General features: G+C 41.9%; 1 protein-coding gene across 3 annotated transcripts in view; it reads left to right on the forward strand.

Annotated features, from left to right (window-relative positions):
* Window positions 1-23,861, forward strand: part of LOC135213205 (sphingomyelin phosphodiesterase-like) — a 152,604-nt gene that overhangs the window by 7,091 nt on the left and 121,652 nt on the right. The window contains exon 1 of one of the 3 annotated variants that reach the window (XM_064247205.1): window positions 19,337-19,582. The exons of the other annotated variants lie outside the window; for them this stretch is intronic. The gene's annotated coding sequence lies outside the window, so the exon portion shown is untranslated. Of the gene's footprint in view, window positions 1-19,336; window positions 19,583-23,861 lie in introns of those variants that run through there. 3 annotated transcript variants of the gene reach the window in all.

Here is a 23,861-nt window from a genome sequence, read left to right on the forward strand (position 1 = left end):
GTCAGTTTGGGCACACCGCAAGAAGGGCACTTCCGTCTCCCCTCCGCTACCTGGACGATTGGCTCATCTTAGCCGAGACGGCTGCGCAGTGTGCGGAGCAACCTTCAGCTAGTTTTGTCATTCGTTCAGGAAACTGGGAGTGGTGGTGAATGTCGACAAGTCGGATTTCACTCCCAGACAAAGGATGGTGTACCTCGGAAATGACACTAGATTCATCCCTCATGAAGGCCTTCCCCTCGGAGAACAGGTCTCCGGCCTAGTATCTCAAGTGCGGAGAGCTTTGGGGCCCAGCCCTCCCACGGCCAAACTCTGCCAGTCCATCTTAGGACACATGGCCTCAATAGAGAGACTAGTGCCTCACAGCAGAAGGCGTATGACCGGCCGCTTCAGTGGCTGTTCAAGAAACAATGGTCTCCTCAGGAAGGGGACCCCAACAGCAAAATTCTTCTATCCCAAGAAGTAAGGAAGTCCTGGAGTGTGGATGGTGCCTTCCCACCTCCAAGGGGGCACTCTCTCAGTCCGAGAACCCCAGAGATTCTTCTCTTCACGGATGCATCAAAGAAGGTGGGGGCGCACCTGACGGAGGAAGAAGTGAGCGGCCTGTGGTCGGAAGAAGAAGAGAAAGCAGCTCACATCAATGTCTTGGAATTGAAGGCAGTCTTCCTCTCCCTTCAGCACTTCCTGTCTCAACTCCAAGGGAAAACGGTGGGCCTAATGTCAGACAACTCCACGGTGGTGGCATATCTAAACAAACAGGGGTGGGGGGCACAGTCTCACTGGATCTCTGTCGCCTGGCAGTACAAATCCAGGAGTTAGCGAGGATGTGACATCACCCTCAAGGCAAGATATATTCCAGGCAAGAAAAATGTTTGGGCGGACCCATCTGAGCAGGAGGGGACAGATAATCAACACAGAGTGGTCCCCTCCATCAAGAAGTAGCAGATGGGCCTGATAAAGAGGTGGGGCTCTCCGTCGATAGACCTCTTTGCCACCGCATGGAACAGAAAACTGCCAGTGTTTCTTCTCCCCACTCCCAGACCCGCAGGCAGCGGGGAGGATGCCCTCCTGCAAGATTGGAAGAACCTGGACGCTTACGCCTTTCCGCCTTTCCCCCTCCTCCAGAAGATCCTTCGAAGATTCGCTACTCGCAGAACCTGCGAGTAACCTTAGTAGCTCCTTGGTGGCCGGAAGCCCCCTGGTTCCCAGAAGTGCTGGATCTTCAGTTAGAGGACCCGGTAAGCCTACCAGACAGAATAGATCTCCTCGCCCAACCCAACAACACAACGGATGCCTACACCCAAATCCGTCGGCCCTCCGCTTACACGGGTTCAGACTGTCATCAAAATCCTCCGTGATAGAGGTTTTTCCAGGCAGTTAGCTGAGGCCATGGCCAATCCTGTGAAACCATCCTCAGGCAGATTGTACCAGGGTAAAGTGGCGACTGTTTCAAGATTGGTGGTCAAGTTAAAGGCATTGCCCCAGACGAGGCCACCATCCCTCAACTAGCGAGTTTTTTCCACCACCTCAGGAAGGATAAACGACTATCCATATTGGCAGTGGAGGGTTATAGAGCAGCTTTAAATCAAGTATTCGCGTTGAAAGGCATGGACCTCGCTGCATCTCCAGAAATTTTGTTGCTCTTCAAGCACTTTTTAGACCTGTCCCCGAGAGAGCTACGGACTCCCCACTGGGATGTGGCCTTAGTCCTGGCAATCCTTGAGAGGTCCTCCCTATGAGCCCTTACTTCAGCTTCCTTGAAGAACCTCACCTTTGAAGACCCTTTTCCTCTTAGCCCTGGCATCTTCGAAGAGGGTCAGCGAACTACACGCGCTGTCCTACGAAGTGTCACACACCAGGCGTTGGAGGGAGATGGGGTTCTCGTTTGTCCCTGGCTTTGTAGCCAAGACTCAAGATCCATACAAGCCAGAGGAGATGTTTTCCTCTTTTACCATTCCTTCCTTGGGGGATTTTACCGGCTTTGACAAAGAGGAACTGATTCTATGCCCGGTCAGAGCCATGAAAGCCTACCTCAAGAGGACGAGACAGTTCAGACCGGCTATCAAACGGCTGTTCGTGGCCACGGGCAAGCATCCGAAAGAGGTGGCTAAGAATACCATCTCCTTCTGGATCAGACAGGTTTATAAGAAGGGCCTACGAAAACAAGGAAGTACCAATGCCAAAGGTGAGGGCTCACGTTAAGTTAGGGGCATAGGCTCCTCTATGCTCTTCAGGAAGAACCTCTCAGTGGGTCAGGTATTGAGAGCAGGCACCTGGAAGAGTCAAACCACCTTCACCTCCTTCTACCTACGAGAAGTTACTTTCAAATCTCTAGAGGTGTTCTCTCTGGGCCCCATTGTCGCAGCCCAAGAGATCCTCTAGGCGTTGGTCACCCGCACTGCGTACCTCAATTTGGAAATACACACACACACACTCCCAGCAATTCCCGCCTAAGTCTGGCCGAATGTAAGGGGTATGAGTGAGTTTTCCTGGTAATATCCTACGTATGACTGTACTGTCCATGACACGACTTTGGCCACTACTGACTTACCTGGAGATTAGAATGATGGCTAAGAATCCTTCAGGAACAGCTCTCTGAGTGAGTATTAGTACCATAGGTTAGGACAACAGCCGGAGCCCCTTGGGTTCTCCCCTATTGAATCCTTACCGTGTAAAGTGTCATGAGGAGTAGGGGGTCTGGGTTAACATCAGGTCGTGTGAAGTTATTGGCGGCTCTTCAAAGGGTACATTCAGGTCACTCACCTTCCCATCCTCAGTTCGAGTCTCCTTTTGTTAGACAACCGACGGTTTGTACTTAGTCGGAACAAAAGTAATTTTGTCGAAAAATTATTTTTTCCTATATACAAACCTAGGTTGTCTAACAGATTAATGGCCCTCCTCATCCACCCCTCATTGAGTTATGGCCCCCCTTTTGAAGAGTGTGTCTGTTTAGACTAAGTATTCTAACGGCTCAAAGAATGGTATCACAATGACCTACCCAAGCTTGCCCGGGCTCACCCCGCGCAGTTACCCCAGACCCAGGTACAGCGATTCAAGTTTGAACTCTTTGTATGCGGTAGCGGCGGCGTGTTCCCGCGGATATCCTTTTGTTAGACAACCTAGGTTTGTATATAGGAAAAAATAATTTTTCGACAAAATTACTTTTTTCCAACACCTGAGAATTGCTCTGAAATGTTGAATGTCAGGAACCCCCACCCCTCCCATAAGACCTTATCAAACTTCATTTCACCCTTACCTGATTTTGTCTTGGAAATACCATCCAGTAAAAGCCTCGCTGTAGGTTTTATGTTATTCACCACTACAAACCCAACCAATAATAGCCAGATTTGGAACCAATTTAAAGGTAGTCCTTATATTTAAGCATCAATTTCTCTTTTTATTTAAAATCCCAACTATTACTTGAATGGACATATCATATTAATAAACATTACCTTAATATAATTTATCTAGCCCTAAATCCCCAAAAACCGCACCAAAATTTACCACATTGGCAACCCTGTTACCTCCTATTCTGTCCGCCAGTTGGCAACACTGTCGTTGACAGATACGAAAACCTTCCCTCAAATCAGTTGTTAACGAGCGCCCGTGTTGTTTACATCACGGCCGCTCTTTATAAATTTCCTTAAACATTTTTGTGCCTTTAAAGCTTTCATTATTTGTTAAATGAAACTTTATATGAATTACCACTCACGCATTACATCACGAAATAGTGAATTAACTTTGATTTCTGTTGTGGTTCTTATCTTAAATTACGAACTTTTGCGCGACCCGGAACTACTGACCTGTCCAATTCTACAATGGATTACCAAGAAATTACGATGCTTCCTTCTGCCAGCAAACACTCAGGAAAAAACCTTGGCGTGCCCGGTTTGTGGGACAAGGATGAGTAGCAGGGAGTATGAACCCCATGACATTTGTAGTTCTTGTCGTGGACAGGTTTGTGACTTGACTTCTCGTTGTGACGTATGTAAGCCCTGGTCTGACGAGGATATGACTGCTTATATGAAACGCCAAACAATCTTGCAGCGTAAAAGATCGGTTAAGGAGAAAAAGAAATCGATTGCTAAAACTGTATCTAACGAATTCTTTGACTTGGGCGCTCATGATTCTGGCTCTTCGGTTTCGGTATCGTACGACTCCGATTCCGAATTAATTGATGCTTTGCCCCCTGTACAACCGGTAATTAGTGAAGTTAGTTCTGATGTAGATTCGAAGATTTTGGCAATGGAAACTACCTGGAAACAGAATTTTAAGAAATTACAGCTTAGTCTAGATAGAGATATTTCTGCTAAGTTTAACAATCTGTCAAAGAGAATTTTCAAGAAGCCTTTACTAGAAATGTCTAACACACTTTTAGATTCATTTTCAGCTCCTCGTCAGGTACCTGTCGACAGCACCATGGGTAACGGTGCGACAGATACCCCCGGCTTGTGAACCCCGTCGTGGCGAAGGCCTAGGGGGGATCCGGTCCGGGCAGGTGCCTAACGAATCTTTACCCAACGTGTCCCCTGTTAGTCCCGTAACAGTGCCAAAGGGCGCTTATTTAGGAGAAGGGGGGAGGGATATTAGTGTCAGACCTAGATAGCTAGTCGTCAGGATTTTACTTCACGAAGGAAGTTTCTAAGTTAGGATCTGACGATGATGATGATGACGAGGATTCGTGTGATATTGATGTTTTCCTCGAATGGATGTCATGATGTAGAATTCAAGAAACTTTTTGATTTAATTTTGAGTTTTTCTTCCTCAGGCGAGGCCTAAAGAGCAGAAGCAGCCTCCGCCTCGTTGTATTACAGAAGGGATTTTTTCTTGACGGTCCTTCCCGTCACGGGAATTTTTACGTTTTTCCCCCTTTGCCCAGAGGTTCGCGAGAGTGAGGACGGACGTTGCCGCTAAACTTTCGAAGGTGATCGGGGAAGGGAAGAGGAAGCTCTCTCTCTTCTACGACACCGGAGAGGAGTTTACCAGGTGGCGGATGATTCTTCATTCTCTCGACCCCCCAAGCCAAATCCTGATTTTGTCCGACTTTCAAGTCAACCCTTGCCTTCTAAGGCTTCGGTCTCTGTCTCAATTGAAGATTTTTATTGCTATGGAGGCTGTTATGAGCTCCTTACAAGAAGCTCAATCCTTCAATATGTGGGTCCTCGGAGGGCTTTTAATGTATATCAAGGACTCCGGGTTTGTTCCTCCTGATGCTCTCTTTTTGAGAAATTCTGCTCATCCATTTTCAATCGCTTCTGTACATCAGAACGAGCTTGCTGCTTCAATGCAGGCCTTTCTTGTTTCTCTAAGGCGTAACCTGTATTTGTCGCAGTTACCCTCCTCTGTATCGGAGATTCAGAGAACCCGTCTGTTGTCCTCTTCTCCTTTTGGCGATTTCCTTTTCGATATTTCTGTGCTTTCTGAGGTTTTGAAGGAACATCAAGGTGATGCCTCTTCCCAAGCTCACTGGGCCTTATCAAGAGCTTTTTCCTCTGGTCTTCCTCCATTCTTCAAGGAGTAAGCGTAAGTTTAGGACCAGATCTGTACCTTCTGCTCCAGCCCAACAACCTCCTTCTGGCTCTTTTTTCCAGAGTACATCTCAGGTTGCTGGTGCCTCTTCTTCATCCTCTGGTGCTCACCCCTTTGAAACGCGAGGTTCTTGGCGTGGCTCCAAGGGCAGAGAAAGAGCTCAACCTCCAGGAGGACCTTCTTCTTCTTCTTCTTCCTTGTCTCTGCGTAAGAATTTTCGGAATTTTCGGAAGTAGGAGTCATCACCTCGCCTGGAGACCGCAGTAGGAGCTTGTCTCTCCCGCCATTGGTCAGCTTGGCAGGGGAGAGCGGTGGATGCTTGGGTGGTGGAGGTCCTGAAGGAAGGTTACGAGATCCCTTTTGTTTCCAGACCTCCACTTTCCAATCGTCCTCTCGAGTTCAGCAGTTATTCCCCCTCACTCAATCAGGGGTCAAGCCTTGGAGGGAAGGAGCTTTCCGGCCCTCTTGGAGAAGGATGCCATAGAGCGAGCTCCTCCTTCTCCCGGGTTTTACTCTCGGATGTTTGTAGTTCTAAAGGCCTCGGGTGCCTGGCGCCCCATCATAGATCTTTCGGTTTTTGAACAAGTTCATTCTAAAGTCCAAGTTCAGGATGGAGACGGTCCAGACTGTTTCTTTCATCCGTCAGGAGGGGGGAACTGGATGATTTCCATCGATCTGCAGGATGCTTATCTGCAAATCCCCATCCATCCAGAAGCAGACCTTACCTTCGGTTTTTCACGGACTCGGGAGTTTTCCAGTTTCAAGACCCTTTGTTTCGGCCTCACCACTGCTCCACAGGTCTTTTCTCGGGTGATGGCTCCTGTTTCAGCTATTCTGCATCGGTTAAATGTAAGGATGCTTCGGTATCTGGACGATTGGCTAGTCAGGCCGAATCTCTAGAGAAATGTCTCTGGTCGAGGGAGATAGTTCTGTCTCTTTGTGTCGAGTTGGGCATTCGTGTCAACTTCGACAAGTCCAATCTAATCCCTTGCCAGATCATGACTTATCTGGGGATTGTTTTGAATTCCCAGATTTTGAGGGCTTCTCCCGCTCAGAAACGGATAGACAAGCTTCTGAGTTCTGGGATCGAAGAATTTTTGTCCTCCGTAACGCAGCCAGTTTCTCTTTGGAGGTCTCTCCTGGGCCATTTGTCATCCCTAATCCAACTGGTTCCTGGAGGTCGTCTCAGAATGAGGTCCTTCAGTCGACACTTCGCCAGTCATGGGATTTCGTGTCCGAGGACACGATAGTCGCCTCTTCTCCACAATGTCGGAAGGATCTCCGTTGGTGGATGCAAGTTCACCGCCTCAAGTCAGGGACATCTCTTCTTTCGGTTCCTCCGGACCTAATTGTTTTGGTCAGACGCCTCGGATCAAGGTTGGGGCGCACACCTGGGCTCCGAAGCCGCTTCGGGCCTTTGGTTAGAGGAGTAGAGGAGCATGTCAATAATTGAGAGCGGAAACTGAGGGCAGTGTACCTAGGCCTTCTTTCATTTCAGGAACAACTGTTGGAGTCGGTTGTCGCCGATCTTTGTCGACAACACCACAGCAGTCTCGTACTTGGAGAAACCAAGGCGGCACACAGTCGATCTTCTCACTCAAGAAACCCGATCAATCCTGTGTTGAGCAGAAGACAGGGGGATTACGTTGGTCCCTCAGTTTATCCTGGGCCATCACAACGTCTTAGCAGACGCCTTGTCGAGACCGAACGAAGTTCAAGGTCGGAGTGGACACTTTGCCAGGAAGTCTTCGACAGCCTCAGGAAGAAATGGCCTGTCACAGTCGATCTGTTTGCCACCCCACTGAATTTTCGGTGGCCAGATATTCTTCGGCCCTTACCAGACTCCTCAGAGTGCCGGGACAGACTCTCTTTTGCAGGACGGCGGGACTTCAAGCCTATTCTTTTCCTCCGTTCTCTCTGGTGAGGTCAGTCCTCAACAAAGTGAGGGCACCAAGAAGCGTCTGGATCTCACCTTGATGCGCCCCCTTTCTGGCCACAGAAGGAGTGGTTTCCCGACCTTCTGGAAGCACTGGTGGAACCCCCCATTCGCCTGCCAGAGAGACCAGATCTTCTCAAACAACCCCATTTTCATCGGTTCCATCAGAGGCTCCACATGCTTCATCTTCATGCCTGGAGACTGTCAGGAGGTTCTCCAAAGCACGAAGGGTTCTCCTCCAGAGTGGCGCGACAGTTTGGCTCTTGCCAGGCGGCAATCAACCAGAGTAAAATTATCAGGCTAAATGTCGTTTACCAGACGTTGGTGTAAGTCTCAAGGACATTCAATTTCTAGACCTTCCTTACCGAAAGTAGCGGAGTTTTTAGTTCATTTACATCATGACAGGGCCCTGTCACCTTCGTGCATTAAGGGTTATAGGTCTATGCTTTCCTATGTTTTTAACAGGCAAGGCTTCCTGAGATCTCTTCATCTTATGTCATTAGAGATTTACTTCGATCTTTTTCCCTATCTCGACCCAGGCCGCCGTGTTTCGCCTCCGACATGGGACGTTAACAAAGTCCTTCAAGCCTTAAGGTTCCCTCCGTTTGAGCCTCTGAATTCTGCAAATTTAGGACCTCTCTTCTAAGACACTCTTCCTTGTCTCACTGGCTACAGCCAAGAGGGTGGGTGAACTGCAAGCACTCTCTTTTCTGGTTGCCAGATCTGGACAAGACATGATTTTGTCATACCTTCCTGAATTTGTCGCAAAGACTGAATCGTCTGATAATCCCATTCCCAGGTCTTTCGTACTGAAGTCGCTGGTCGACTTTGTTGGTAATTTAAATGAGGAATTAGTTCTTTGCCCTGTTAGGGCGCTCTCATGTTATTTACGCCGCACGAAGGACATTCAGGGTCGTTCCCCGTCATCTGTTTGTTTCACCCCGAAATGTCAAGAGACCTATTTCAAAGAATGGTGTATCCTTTTTTCTCAGAGATCTGATCGTTAAAACTGGTGGTTCGGCTGCGGGGGAAAGACCAGACGCCGAGAGCACACAGTATTAGAGCAGTTTGCTACATCAGTAAGCTTTTATGAAGAACGTCTCAGTCGCCAAGGTGCTTGAGGCTGGGGCGACTTGGTGTTCTAATTCTGTTTTTGCCTCTTTTACTTGAGGGATATTTCTCTAGTTCTAGGCGACCTTCGTTCTTTGGGCCCGTTGGTGATGGCAGGACAGGTCGTCAGACAGGAGAATTAGGTAGTCTTCCTGTTTTACGTTTGGTTGCTACCTGTATATTATTTCAATTAATTTTTCGTTTTGTTTGATTATATTTTTTGTTTTTTGTATTATGAACCCATGGCAGTTTTTGACGTAGTTATAATGGGAATTAGGCAGTTTGGTATTTAGGTGTTTTTGATGACAAGGACTGACTGCTTGGCAACTCATGCTGCTTCCATTTTCAGTGTGAAATGGTTCCAGCCACTGGGTTGTCGGCACTGGCGACTACGCTTCTCCCAGAGTCGATGCTGACCTAGGACTAGCCACTGGTTCGCTTGTCCTGACGACTCCTGCTTCTTCCACTGTCCTGGACAGGGAATTAGTCGATGGATCGTCTGCTGTCATCTGGTGACTCGCTCACCATCTACTTTTTGTCTCACCTGTCTTCTCAGAGTCAGACACTCGTGGAGATCAGGCGACACTTAGTAGCCCTGAGTTTCTTGTTGACGAAGTCGGTTGCGTTGATACACCCCCGATGATCGTGTAACATGAGACCAGGTTGGACTGTCAGGCATTCGTCCTTCGGGACTGAATCGCCTTTTTGCTCCGCGCTCCTTTTCTCTTGGCACGCAGAAAGCTCGAGTTAGGAGTTGCTCATGAGCCGATTCGTTGCTGGCGACTTCGGGTTGCGTTGATACACCCCCAAGGTTTGCTTAGCTTTGAATCGCCCAGACAGTCCAGACACTCATCCTTTAGGGAAAGAATAGTGCTTGATAGTCTTCAGGGTGCAGCCTTGCTGTCCGCAATTCGTCTGACTGGTCACCTGGTCGGTCACCTGACTTTAGTACAGACGGACTGACTATGCACTTACTCCTTGTCCTGTGCTACCGCAGTTGGTGGCATTATGGTAGGAGACTTTGAGTTGTTAGTATCTTTGACCTTGGGTTGAGTTTTGACTGCCTATGATATATATTTCTTTGTTTGTTTTCTCCTATTCTGTCCGAAGGGGAAATTGTATTCAGATTCCCTCCTCCTTTTCAATGTGGTTAATCGGGCTAGATAAATTATATTAAGGTAATGTTTATTAATATGGAATTTTTATTCTAAAATTAATATTAATAATACTTACCTGTAATATTTATCTAGTCCCAAGCCATCCTACCCCACGATCTGCCTATCACAACTGATTTGAGGGAAGGTTTTCGTATCTGTCAACGACAGTGTTGCCAACTGGCGGACAGAATAGGAGGTAACAGGGTTGCCAATGTGGTAAATTTTGGTGCGGTTTTTGGGGATTTAGGGCTAGATAAATTATACAGGTAAGTATTATTAATATTAATTTTAGAATAAAAATTCCATTTTATTATTAGAGAGCTTTTTTTCATGGTTTCAATTTAGAAAATCATGGCCTACAGTAATTTGCAGGCTAAAATTCTGAAGATTATTTGTTACACATCTTGTATCTGTCATGAGACAGTTTTTTCTGACTGCTTTTCTTGTTGTCTGTGTTCTTTTGCAATTGTATCTGGTGTACTTTGTTTCTTGTTTTATGTATATCCCTCAAATGATGGAAACCACACTGAAAGCAGTTTGCCTTACATATTGTAGCATGGAGTGCCATATTCAGAATATACATCCTAACCTAACCCAATTTAATCTGAACATACTTAAGTGTATGTGGGTGATGACTTTAACCCACTGGAATCCAACCAGTAGCCTTGCTCAAAAGTTTTTCTTTAACTTAGGCATGTAGAGTGAAAGGCTGAGGTTCCCATAGTATACACAGTCCTGTAACTGTTCTTGTTATATGGTCATTTTCTGGAAGCCTTCACAATCCTCTACATGTAAGCCCAGCAAAACCTTTTGCAACAGAAATTTAATTGTAGTTGCTTTACCACAAGCTGCTCAGATAGAAACCAGAAGACTGTCTTGGAAACAGGGTTTATGGAGAACCTCAGTAAACATGAGATTTTCTCGCGCAGTCCCTGAAATGGTTGAAAGGTGATTCCTCTACTGCAGTGGAGCAGGGAGGTCCACATGCTAAGTGCTAAAATTACACTGAATGTGCCCAAGAAAGGCAGGACCTTCTAAGTAAATAACTATGCCATCAAAGTTGTCTTAGGAAAATGATGTCTTGGTGCATAGCCTGAAGATAGCCTGGTTAAAATGTTTTAGCTCAAAATACTTTACAGACTGACAACTCCCAAAGTATATTGTTATATCAGCAGTGATGTTATTCCCACTTTCCCACCCTCTGTAAAATTACTCCTCAGATTTCAGGGGAAGGGTTGGGTAAGGGTCATCAGCTTCCTGCAAAAATGGAAAATCTGGTAAGATAGTATGCTAATACATATCCACTTCCACTTAGTATGCTAATACATATCCACTTCCACTTAGTATGCTAATACATATCCACTTCCACTTAGTATGCTAATACATATCCACTTCCACTTAGTATGCTAATACATATCCACTTCCACTTAGTATGCTAATACATATCCACTTCCACTTAGTATGCTATTACATATCCACTTCCACTAAAGACTTTCACCTGATGAGTGCAAAGTTGAATGATGATTATGATGAATATGATAATGTAACAAAAACAGGCTAATTTAGTTTTTGCTGTACAGTTATTACATTTACCCATAAAGTATACATCAGAAATAGAGGTGGCTGCTTCTGCCATTAAAATCACCGTCAAGTTCAACTCTTGTATTATCAATGGGTTCATATAAAATAGTCCCTGAGAGCGGTGAAGAGACACATTCCCTGTGCAGTATCAGTATTATCTAATGCAAACTTATGTTCTCCCACTGTTGCCTCATATTAGTCTTCATCCTCTCCTCACCAGGTATAGCATCTGTTTGGGTGAGCTCCATCATGTCAGTTAGATCTCCATATCCGCCAAAATCCATATTGTGATACGTATAGTACCTCTCCCCACCAACCTTCTTTCTAATTTTCCATGGTCATGATACCTGTCATCATTTCTCTGATAGGGCCCTTTGGGAAATCCAGTGAAATGGTTGACACGTTTTGGTCAAACTTTTTTTTCAGTATGGGTTAATTGTCTCATTCATGATAGTGTTCTTGGCTCTTTACAGATTTCTGAATATAAAGGGCCTTGAAATTGTTATTGTGTACCGCCTGATTTAGAGGTTGTATTAGAGAGATTGGGGTGGGGCAGTACATGACTTGGATGCCTGTTACATAGGAGTAATGATTAATTTAATTATTGATAAAAATTCAGGTCGTAATGAAATCTCCTAACCAAGAACCTTTAAGATTCAAGGGAGACATGAATAATATTTTAAAAAACTTGTGGTATCCTGAAATTTTGTAGCATGTCAGTTATTGATGGTGACCCATGAGTCCATTTTTAAGCCGGCCTTGGGACAAAGGATTCTTTATCCTATAAATTGTCCCCTCCCCTCCAGTTGCAGTCTATTATTAAGGCCCCTTTTATCCTATAACTTCCTCACCCTCTCCAAACTGATTACCTACAGTCTTAATGATCAGTTTTCACATACTGTACAGGGCTCAGTAAATCTTAGAGTATACTGCATATTGAGTCATTTATGACTGCAGCTAATTAGTCTGAATGGAACGCTGTTATCAGGAATGTGGAATACATATAATTAAATCATGTTACCTCAGAATTTCATGATGTACACAGCCTCAAAAGAAGTGCCACTATAGCTCCTGTGAGCTAGCCTACCAAATAAATGCACATATGCAACAGTTACAAGTACTCATTTCTTTTTTATTATGAATTGTGATACTTGTACAAATGTTGGAGCCCTGTTTATGTAGTTATCAGAGGAAATAAGGAGTCTTACAGAGCAGTCTAATGTGACCTTATCAAAGATAATCATTATTTCTTGGCTGCCTGTGATTTTAACTTATTGTCCTGAATAAGTGGCAGACTTTGATGAATGAACAGTCTGAAGAGAAGACAATAAAATTAAAAGTACCACAAATAATTGGTCTTTGTATCACCTAGTTTATTGACAACCCAGGGTAACATTCTTGGACTCCCATAGGACTCGACTGCAGTCATTACTCCTAAAAAGTATGAATTGGAGTTATTCAAGTCTGCCTAGGATCCCATGTCATGTAAGTGCTTAGCCATTTAGCCTCGTTGACAAAGATCCTATTTAATCCTAACCTGGGATTCTGCATCCTTGCCTGGTCCAGTAGTTTTTCTCCTTGGGCATCCTCATTCTTGTTTAAAGCATCCTAACCTAACCTTATTAAGGGCTCCGTATCTTGCCCAGATTAGGAGTTTATTAATATTACCTGAAGGTACAGGGGATCTTCAGGTTTGGATGTCAAAGAATGAGGTATTTTCTGGAGATTGTCATGTACAGTTAGGTCATCCGTGATTGGATTTGTCATTAGGGCTAGAAAACGTTGGTAGAATGTTGAATGTTTATTGCTGTCCTAATTGGTGGAAAGCAAAATAAAATTTGATCTCATGACAAAGCATATTTGGGTTGGGTGGTCATTATGCTGGGAAAAAGATAGGTTAAATTATTAAGTCTTTATTGCTGTCATAACTTGTGGAATGCAAAACGATATTTGATCTTTGCTTATGACAAAGAACATCCATATTTTGGTTGGGTGAGGGTACAGCATGCAAATGCACTGTTGCATGTCATAGTCTTTTCATTCTGCACATGTTGGAATGTGGAAACGTCTCCCTGACGATGTGCAGTTGGAACCTTATATATATATGCAGTGCATCAGTACCCCAAAAAAATTACATTGTATTTTACCAATTTATTATTTTTGTATATTCATTTATTCATGTAGGTGTCTGTTTTTTATTTTCTAATAACTGATCTTTTTTCTGTATTTCCTGTTACCTTCTGTAACTAACTTCTTCCAAATGAACACCATATTCTTTAGAAGCTTGAATTTTAAGTCTGTGGCCCCTGTGACGTTCCATAAGAGTAGTAGTTTATCTTCTGATTAATTAATTAATAATAATAATAATAATAATAATAATAATAATAATAATAATAATAATAATAATAATAATAATGCATTGAGTTCAGGTAAGAATGCTTGCAAGATTTGCCTCAGGACTTAGGATCCTGTTTGATGGTGCTTGTCTCCTGTTACGGTATTTAATTCATTGAAGCCATATTCTTGTTAGCTATCCCGTAGGTCTCGCATCACCCCCTTCCCCCCTTCCCCCCATCCGTCCCCCACCGCCCTTGCCTCCAAGAGAAAAATGAAAGATGTGAAATCACTGTAATGGAAGTTACCCAAATTCTCCAAATAAATTGTCCGTTAATTCCTGCACCCTGGGTGAGGCCAAACCATCATAGTTATGGTATATTACACCAGCAGCAATGTTTGTGTGTACATGGTGTCCAGTTGGTTGATGGAGCTACTACTGGTTATCTTTTGATTATATGGTTTAGTTCTCCTTCACACCATAAGAGAAAATGAGACGCGTAAAAGAACCGTAGAAAACGGAGGTGAATTCAGGTATGACTCAAATGTTCTGTCAGTCACTACGTTTATGTTGTATGATGACAGTATGGTCGAAATTGTATCGTTTTTGCTTTGTGTTAAATGCGTTTTATATATATCTAATAGTACTCCTTGGCATATACAATTGAACTCTTTTCCTGCTATGTTAATTACGTTGTTTTTTATGATTGTTTAAGTAGCCCTATTTCAACATAATTTGTTGAAAACAGCTTGATAATTAACCTCTTCTCGCATGTGTTAGAAATCTCAAGAGTACACAAATGTTTTAACATATTAAGCTGGGTAACTTCATAAGATCAGGAGACCTGATAATAATAATAATAATAATAATAATAATAATAATAATAATAATAATAATAATAATAATAATAATAATAATAATAATAATAATAATAATAATAGAATGCCTGAAAATATATGGGGCAGAGGAAAACACCATCAGCTTCCTCAAAAATACAATGCGCAACTGGAATACAATACTTACAAGCTCTGGAATAAGACTAGAAGAGGTTAATATCAGGAGAGGGATCTTCCAGGGAGACTCACTGTCCCCACTACTCTTCGTAGTAGCCATGATTCCCATGACAAAAGTACTACAGAAGATGGATGCCGGGTACCAACTCAAGAAAAGAGGCAACAGAATCAACCATCTGATGTTCATGGACGACATCAAGCTGTATGGTAAGAGCATCAAGGAAATAGATACCCTAATCCAGACTGTAAGGATTGTATCTGGGGACATCAGGATGGAGTTTGGAATAGAAAAATGCGCCTTAGTCAACATACAAAAAGGCAAAGTAACGAGAACTGAAGGGATAAAGATACCAGATGGGAGCAATATCAAACACATAGATGAGACAGGATACAAATACCTGGGAATAATGGAAGGAGGGGATATAAAACACCAAGAGATGAAGGACACGATCAGGAAAGAATATATGCAGAGACTCAAGGCGATACTCAAGTCAAAACTCAACGCCGGAAATATGATAAAAGCCATAAACACATGGGCAGTGCCAGTAATCAGATACAGCGCACGAATAGTGGAATGGACGAAGGCAGAACTCCGCAGCATAGATCAGAAAACCAGGAAACATATGACAATACACAAAGCACTACACCCAAGAGCAAATACGGACAGACTATACATAACACGAAAGGAAGGAGGGAGAGGACTACTGAGTATAGAGGACTGCGTCAACACCGAGAACAGAGCACTGGGGCAATATCTGAAAACCAGTGAAGACGAGTGGCTAAAGAGTGCATGGGAAGAAGGACTAATAAAAGTAGACGAAGACCCGAAATATACAGAGACAGGAGAATGACAGACAGAACAGAGGACTGGCACAACAAACCAATGCACGGACAATACATGAGACAGACTAAAGAACTAGCCAGCGATGACACAAGGCAATGGCTACAGAGGGGAGAGCTAAAGAAGGAAACTGAAGGAATAATAACAGTGGCACAAGATCAGGCCCTAAGAACCAGATATGTTCAAAGAACGATAGACGGAAATAACATCTCCCCCATATGTAGGAAGTGCAATACGAAAAATGAAACCATAAACCACATAGCAAGCGAATGCCCAGCACTTGCACAGAACCAGTACAAAAAGAGGCATGATTTAGTGGCAAAAGCCCTCCACTGGAGCCTGTGCAAGAAACATCAGCTACCTTGCAGTAATAAGTGGTACGAGCACCAACCTGAGGGAGTGATAGAAAACGATCAGGCAAAGATCCTCTGGGACTATGGTATCAGGACGGATAGGGTGATACGTGCAAACAGACCAGACGTGACGTTGATAGACAAAGTCAAGAAGAAAGTATCACTCATTGATGTCGCAATACCATGGGACACCAGAGTTGAAGAGAAAGAGAGGGAAAAAATGGATAAGTCAAGATCTGAAAATAGAAATAAGAAGGATATGGGATATGCCAGTGGAAATCATACCCATAATCATAGGAGCACTAGGCACGATCCCAAGATCCCTGAAAAGGAATCTAGAAAAACTAGAGGCTGAAGTAGCTCCAGGACTCATGCAGAAAAGTGTGATCCTAGAAACGGCACACATAGTAAGAAAAGTGATGGACTCCAAAGGAGGCAGGATGCAACCCGGAACCCCACACTATAAATACCACCCAGTCGAATTGGAGGACTGTGATAAAGCAAAAAAAAAAAAAAAAAAAAAAAAACAATAATAATAATAATAATATATGAAGGTAGGAGACCCTCTCTTAAACATGTTTTGTTAAAGATGGTGGCAGCATCAGTGAAATTGATTTTATATATGGTCTTTTCAATTCTTCTTATTATTCTCTTCTCATCAGGGCTGATATTTGCTAATAGTTGGCCGATGTTCATATCTTGGTTAAAAAAATGTTCTCTAAAAATACTAATTTATTGATATCTGGGACACAATAAATACCGCCGAACGACCCCATTCCAATCAGTTCACGCTCACCTTTCCTTGAAAATGAACCGATGATACGGTTGGAAACGTTGGAATTCCGTTACGCCCTTAGACTAAGAATAGTTAACCACTTTTGTTATCATATCAATAAATTAATATTTTTAGAGAACATTTCTTTAGCCAAGATATGAACATCGGCCAACTATTAGCAAATATCAGCCCTGATGAGAAGAGAATAATAAGAAGAATTGAAAAGACCATATATAAAATCAATTCCACTGATGCTGCCACCATCTTTAACAAAATAATAATAATAATAATAATAATAATAATAATAATAATAATAATAATCTGATATACATGGACGACATCAAGCTGTATGGTAAGAGCATCAAGGAAATAGATACCCTAATCCAGACTGTAAGGATTGTATCTGGGGACATCAGGATGGAGTTGGGAATAGAAAAATGCGCCTTAGTCAACATACAAAAAGGCAAAGTAACGAGAACTGAAGGGATAAAGCTACCAGATGGGAGCAACATCAAACACATAGATGAGACAGGATACAAATACCTGGGAATAATGGAAGGAGGGGATATAAAACACCAAGAGATGAAGGACACGATCAGGAAAGAATATATGCAGAGACTCAAGGCGATACTCAAGTCAAAACTCAACGCCGGAAATATGATAAAAGCCATAAACACATGGGCAGTGCCAGTAATCAGATACAGCGCAGGAATAGTGGAATGGACGAAGGCAGAACTTCGCAGCATAGATCAGAAAACCAGGAAACATATGACAATACACAAAGCACTACACCCAAGAGCAAATACGGACAGACTAAACATAACACGAGAGGAAGGAGGGAGGGGACTACTAAGCATAGAGGACTGCGTCAACATCGAGAACAGAGCATTGGGGCAATATATGAAGACCAGCGAAGACGATTGGCTAAAGAGTGCATGGGAAGAAGGACTGATAAAAGTAGACAAAGACCCAGAAATATACAGAGACAGGAGAAAGACAAGCAAAACAGAGGAATGGCATAACAAACCAATGCACGGACAATACATGAGACAGACTAAAGAACTAGCCAGCGATGACAATTGGCAATGGCTACAGAGGGGAGAGCTAAAGAAGGAAACTGAAGGAATGATAACAGCGGCACAAGATCAGGCCCTAAGAACCAGATATGTCCAAAGAACGATAGATGGAAATAACATCTCTCCCATATGTAGGAAGTGCAATACGAAAAATGAAACCATAAACCACATAGCAAGCGAATGTCCGGCACTTGCACAGAATCAGTACAAAAAGAGGCATGATTCAGTAGCAAAAGCCCTCCACTGGAGCCTGTGCAAGAAACATCAGCTACCTTGCAGTAATAAGTGGTACGAACACCAACTTGAAGGAGTGATAGAAAACGATCAGGCAAAGATCCTCTGGGACTATGGTATCAGAACAGATAGGGTGATACGTGCAAATAGACCAGACGTGACGTTGATTGACAAAATCAAGAAGAAAGTATCACTCATTGATGTCGCAATACCATGGGACACCAGAGTTGAAGAGAAAGAAAGGGAAAAAGGGAAAAAATGGATAAGTATCAAGATCTGAAAATAGAAATAAGAAGGATATGGGATATGCCAGTGGAAATTTTACCCATAATCATAGGAACACTAGGCACGATCCCAAGATCCCTGAAAAGGAATCTAGAAAAACTAGAGGCTGAAGTAGCTCCAGGACTCATGCAGAAGAGTGTGATCCTAGAAACGGCACACATAGTAAGAAAAGTGATGGACTCCTAAGGAGGCAGGATGCAACCCGGAACCCCACACTATAAACACCACCCAGTCGAATTGGAGGACTGTGATAGAGCAAAAAAAAAAAAAAAATAATAATAATTGAAAAAGAAACCCACAAAATCACTGTGTAACGTGTTCACTTCTAAATATTTACATTTGATTTTACTCCACTGAAAGTAGTTTTTGTTTGGTTAATAATAATTACCGTATTTTTATTATTATTATTATTATTATTATTATTATTATTATTATTATTATTATTATTATTATTATTATTGTTGAACGTACTTATCCCAAGCCAGTTTTTGGGACGAAGTTGCAAAGCTATTCCCCTTCTCCACCTTGACTTTGATCGCCGTAGTCAACTGACAATCAGGTACGTAATCACTGCCTAGGTCAGCAGATGCACGGTGAATATTCCAGGAATAAGAATGAAATAGTTGATATCAGCTATAACTGTCATTAAAGATATGAGAGAGAGGGAGAGAGAGAGCTGCAAATGTTTTCTTAATAAATTCTTCACGTTGGTTATTTTTCTTTTACTTTTATGTTAATGAAGTTGATATTTGAAAGGAATAAAATGGTGTTCGCATACTCTCGCAGCTGGGCCACTTTCAATGTATGACTTTTTTCTAAGACAGTGCCTATCGAGCCAACAGCTGATTGCAGTTGCCAAACAGTCATTTGTCCGTGTTATTTTCCGAAAAGTTGCCGTACATAAGACTGGTAACGTCTAACTACTAGTTAGGTATAAAGATTGGACGTAAATTCTCGCCTTCAAAACGTAAACACTTCCACAACTGTTTTTATGAATGAAACCCGTCGATAATATATACGTCTTGGCAACTCGATCAGCTGATCGCGAGCCACTCGCTGCCCCTTTCAGTTTCATGTGTGTGTTGACTACTACTACCAGTGCCTGTCTGCCGTGCAAGCGAATGTGTCGCGTCGGTGTCCTCGCCCCGAAAGGAAAGCTTTCGATCGCTAAAGACGAATTTGTGTGTGATCTGTGATGCTTTGAGCAAAATATTCGAAGAAAACAAACACGTTTCTCTGTTTACGTTCGTCTCGAGACAAATATTCAGTGGTTCGTTTCGTGTTTGCAAGGATATATATGATATCTGCATGCATTTCCTTACTGCTAGAGGAATATTATTCTTTACCACTGTTCACTAAGGTAAGGTGTTTATATGCACGCCTGTTTGTGCGTTTATATGCACGCCTGTTTGTGCGTTTATATATTAAATTATTAGAATTATGAAAGGTAATCTATGTAGCTGTTTAATTTCTACCATTATTTATTTAGTAGTTCGTGCGGTTAACTTTATGTTGCAGATTTTGCAATGCAATTAGCCAACGATATTCAGAAGAAATTCATTCTCTCTCTCTCTCTCTCTCTCTCTCTCTCTCTCTCTCCTCTCTCATTAGAATGTGTCCAAAATAAACCGATCTCTCTCTCTCTCTCTCTCTCTCTCTCTCTCTCTCTCTCTCTCATTAACCTGTATCCAAGATAACCTCTCTTTCTCTCCCTCCCTCTCATTAGAATGTCCAAGATAAACCTACGTACCTCTCTCTCTCTCTCTGTCTCTCTCTCTCTCTCTCTCTCTCTCTCTCTCTCGTCTACCAACTGGAGTAGTTTTAAATGTTGACGTTCCCACATGCGAAACAGGTTTATGGCACTGTCTGGCAACGTTCCAGCGGCAGTTAGCATCCACGTCTCCGACGCCAAAATTAACGCTTGGCATTTATCAATGAGGCTTGTGAGGTGGTAAATAGCGTATTGTGCTCTGCACATAACTCCCTTGATAACCATGGGAAGAAAAGGCTTTTTATTTATTTATTTTTATTTATTTTTTTTTATTTACTAGGAGGTATTCACTGTCAGAAATGTCTAGTGACACCAGTATTTATATTGACCTCTGGGTAAGGCAGTTAAGGAATAAAGTTAATATTGGCGTCTGTTTTAGATAAATCAAGGAAAGGGACAGGGTTTATATTGGTGGTGTCCAAGGTGCATGATAGTGTTAATATTGGGTTGGTGTCAGTGAAAGGAATATGGGTTATATTGGTGTCAGTGAAGGAATATGGGTTTATATTGGTGTCAGTGAAGGAATATGGGTTAATATTGATGTCAGTGAAGGAATATGGGTTAATATTGATGTCAGTGAAGGAATATGGGTTAATATTGATGTCAGTGAAGGAATATGGGTTTATATTGGTGTCAGTGAAGGAATATGGGTTAATATTGATGTCAGTGAAGGAATATGGGTTAATATTGGTGTCAGTGAAGGAATATGGGTTAATATTGATGTCAGTGAAGGAATATGGGTTAATATTGATGTCAGTGAAGGAATATGGGTTAATATTGATGTCAGTGAAGGAACAGGGTTAATATTGATGTCAGTGATGGAGTAGGATTAATATTGATGACAGTGAATGATTATGGATTAATATTGACGTCTGGTTTAGATAAATCAAGGAGAGGAATGGGGTTAACATTGATGTCAGTAAAGGAACAGAGTTAATATTGATGTCTTTCACGAAAGTCAGTGAAGGCACAAGGCTAGTATGGACCTGTGGATAAGTCAGTGAAGCAACAAGATTAATATTGACGTGTGTTTTAAAATCAAACCAAGGTACGAATACGGTTGATGTGGTTTTGAAAGTTTTGCAAACCTACCTGACGTAGATCTACAATGAATTAGTTTTTTTATTTTCTAGGTTGCCGTATGTCAAGGTTATTTCCCCTTCACTTTTGTTTTTATTTTGTGGAAGAGCCGGTATTTACAATCGAAGGTAAAAGGCGTCGTGTCTGAGTGATTTTGCAGTAGATATTTAGACGTGTTTTTGAATTTAGATAACGGAAATGGTCGGGGTTAACTTAACCATATTTAAATTAATTTTTGCCTTGTGTCAGTCTCTCTGCCATAAAGTACGAAGTGTTAATTAACAAGGTATGACACCTCTCTCTCTCTCTCTCTCTCTCTCTCTCTCTCTCTCTCTCTCTCTCTCTCTCTCTCTCTCTCGAGTACAAATTTTAAATGGACAAGGTACGACATTCTCTCTCTCTCTCTCTCTCTCTCTCTCTCTCTCTCTCTCTCTCTCTCTCTCTCTCTCTCAGAGACCTGGTTTATTTTGATCTTTGATTTTATGTAGACACTACCATTTTTCTAGTCAAGATATTGTGCTCTCACAGACGACTGTGATTTGTATAGTCTTAGCAAGACAGTCACATACGAGATTATCATTATCTATCCCTTGATAAGTCGATTAATCTACCGTTTTGATGGGTTTCATTAATCTTCAACTACTCTTCCGACGTCTTGACATAACAGCAAGATGATGATTTGGTTTCATTTTAATTTTATTTGTATATATTCAAGTCTCTGCTGCTCAGTGCCATCAAGCGCGCGAGTTTTTTGAGACCCGTTGATGCCCAGGGTGCCAGATGACGGATGACGACGTTGCTGACCTAGGGGAGTAAATGGCAACTCAACCAGCTGTTTTGTTTACGTTTAGCACAAATCACCCGTAGCGCAACGCCAGATACTGTGCGACGCAAGTAGGTTAACTGTACGACCGGTTTTGTAAAGCCCGTCTTCCTGGACGAACCAGTAGGCATAATTCTTTTTTCTTTATTTTTTTTCTCCTTTTTTTTTGGGCCTTACTGAATTCTAACTGGCATTTGTTCCAATTCGGTATACACTGTTACCTGTTTACATTTCAAGTGGCGGGGGGCCAGTAGGCGAATTTCACCTTTAATGCTGGGATTCAGAGCTGGTAGGTTTGGGAAAAGGGACTTAATTAGTCAGGCTGTTGTATTTGATTCGTCTGATTTTAAGTATATGTATATTGTGTGTGTGTATTTACAGTTTGTTTATATACATATATGTATTTGAATATTGTTTTTATGCACATATATATAAAATATATATATATATATATATATATATATATATATATATATATATTATATATATATATATATATATATTCTAAACATAGGAGATTTCCTGTAACTATGATCTGTGTGATAGGGGACTCTCTCTCTCTCTCTCTCTCTCCTCTCTCTCTCTCTCTCTCTCTCTCTCTAATTATATATATATATATATATATATATATATATATATATATATATATATATATATATATATATATATATATGTGTGTGTGTGTGTGTGTGTGTGTGTGTGTGTATTTCTCTATGACACTGATTATAGTTACTGGAAACATTCTATTTATAATTAGATCTGGGCACACTTGGTATATCATACATCAGCTTATGTTCTTACCAATAAATGCCCACGTATTGAAGCAGATCCCCTTCGCTTTTAAAAGTGACTTGATAAAAAAAAAAGATTAACCAGACTTGCACAATTCCTGTTCGGTTTTTGCCCAAACCTGCCTATCAGGCTGTGACTTCTTCCCAGTGGCCCACTCTGCAGTATTTTTGCATTGTTCGATATAGTCTTCCTCTCCCTTTAGTTTTTACGACCTCTCATCTCTGCTCTTTATCCTCTTATATATTCTTTTTCCATGTCTGTTTAGTATTCCTCTTAACGTCGCTACATTAACTTCTAGTTTGATTCAAAACGTTTCTTTAGATCCATACCAGTGCTCTGCTTAAGCGCCTCAATGGCGTGATCGGTAAGGTCTGGGCCTGCCACCTCGGTGACCGCTCGTTCGATTCTCGGGGCATTCCCCTGAGGAGTTAGAGATGTGTATTTGTGGTGAAAGAAGTTTACTCTCGACGTGGTTCGGAAGTCGCGTAAAGCCGTTGGTCCCGTTGCTGAATAACCACTGGTTCCATGCAACGTAAAAACACCATACAACAAACAAAAGGAAACATACCAGTGCTTCTTCTTACATACTGACCTAAAACACACTTATCTGCCATGAAAACGAATCCAATTTTAAAATATTCCTGTAGTTTTCTGTCTGTCACACCTCAGGGTTAGAGGGTTGAACCTGCATTCGTACACCTTAGGTAGGTAGATAAAGAGATTTATTGGCCGCAAAATAACAATACTTTCATAATGACATACGATTCAAAATTACAATAGTATATACATATCAGATAATAGATAATTTTTTGGTCTCATTAATCACAAAAGTTCTTTACAAGATTTGGACTGAAACGATGTTCAGATTTTGGCAAATTCTGAATAATAATAATAATAATAATAATAATAATAATAATAATAATAATAATAATAATAATAATAATAATAATAATAATAGTAGTAATAATAATAGTAATCATTGGAAGCTTGATTTTTAAGTCAGTGGCCCCTGCGGTGGTCTTGTTCCATATGGATAGGGTTCAAATTCCTATAAATAATAATTATTGTAAATAATAATAAATAAGTAATAATAATAATAATAATAATAATAATATAATGATGATAATACTGTTGAATAAAGTGGCAGAATTCAGCGAATTAATCTTATATATA

This window comes from Macrobrachium nipponense, chromosome 19 (assembly GCF_015104395.2).
Source record: "Macrobrachium nipponense isolate FS-2020 chromosome 19, ASM1510439v2, whole genome shotgun sequence".
Classification (NCBI taxonomy): domain Eukaryota; kingdom Metazoa; phylum Arthropoda; class Malacostraca; order Decapoda; family Palaemonidae; genus Macrobrachium; species Macrobrachium nipponense.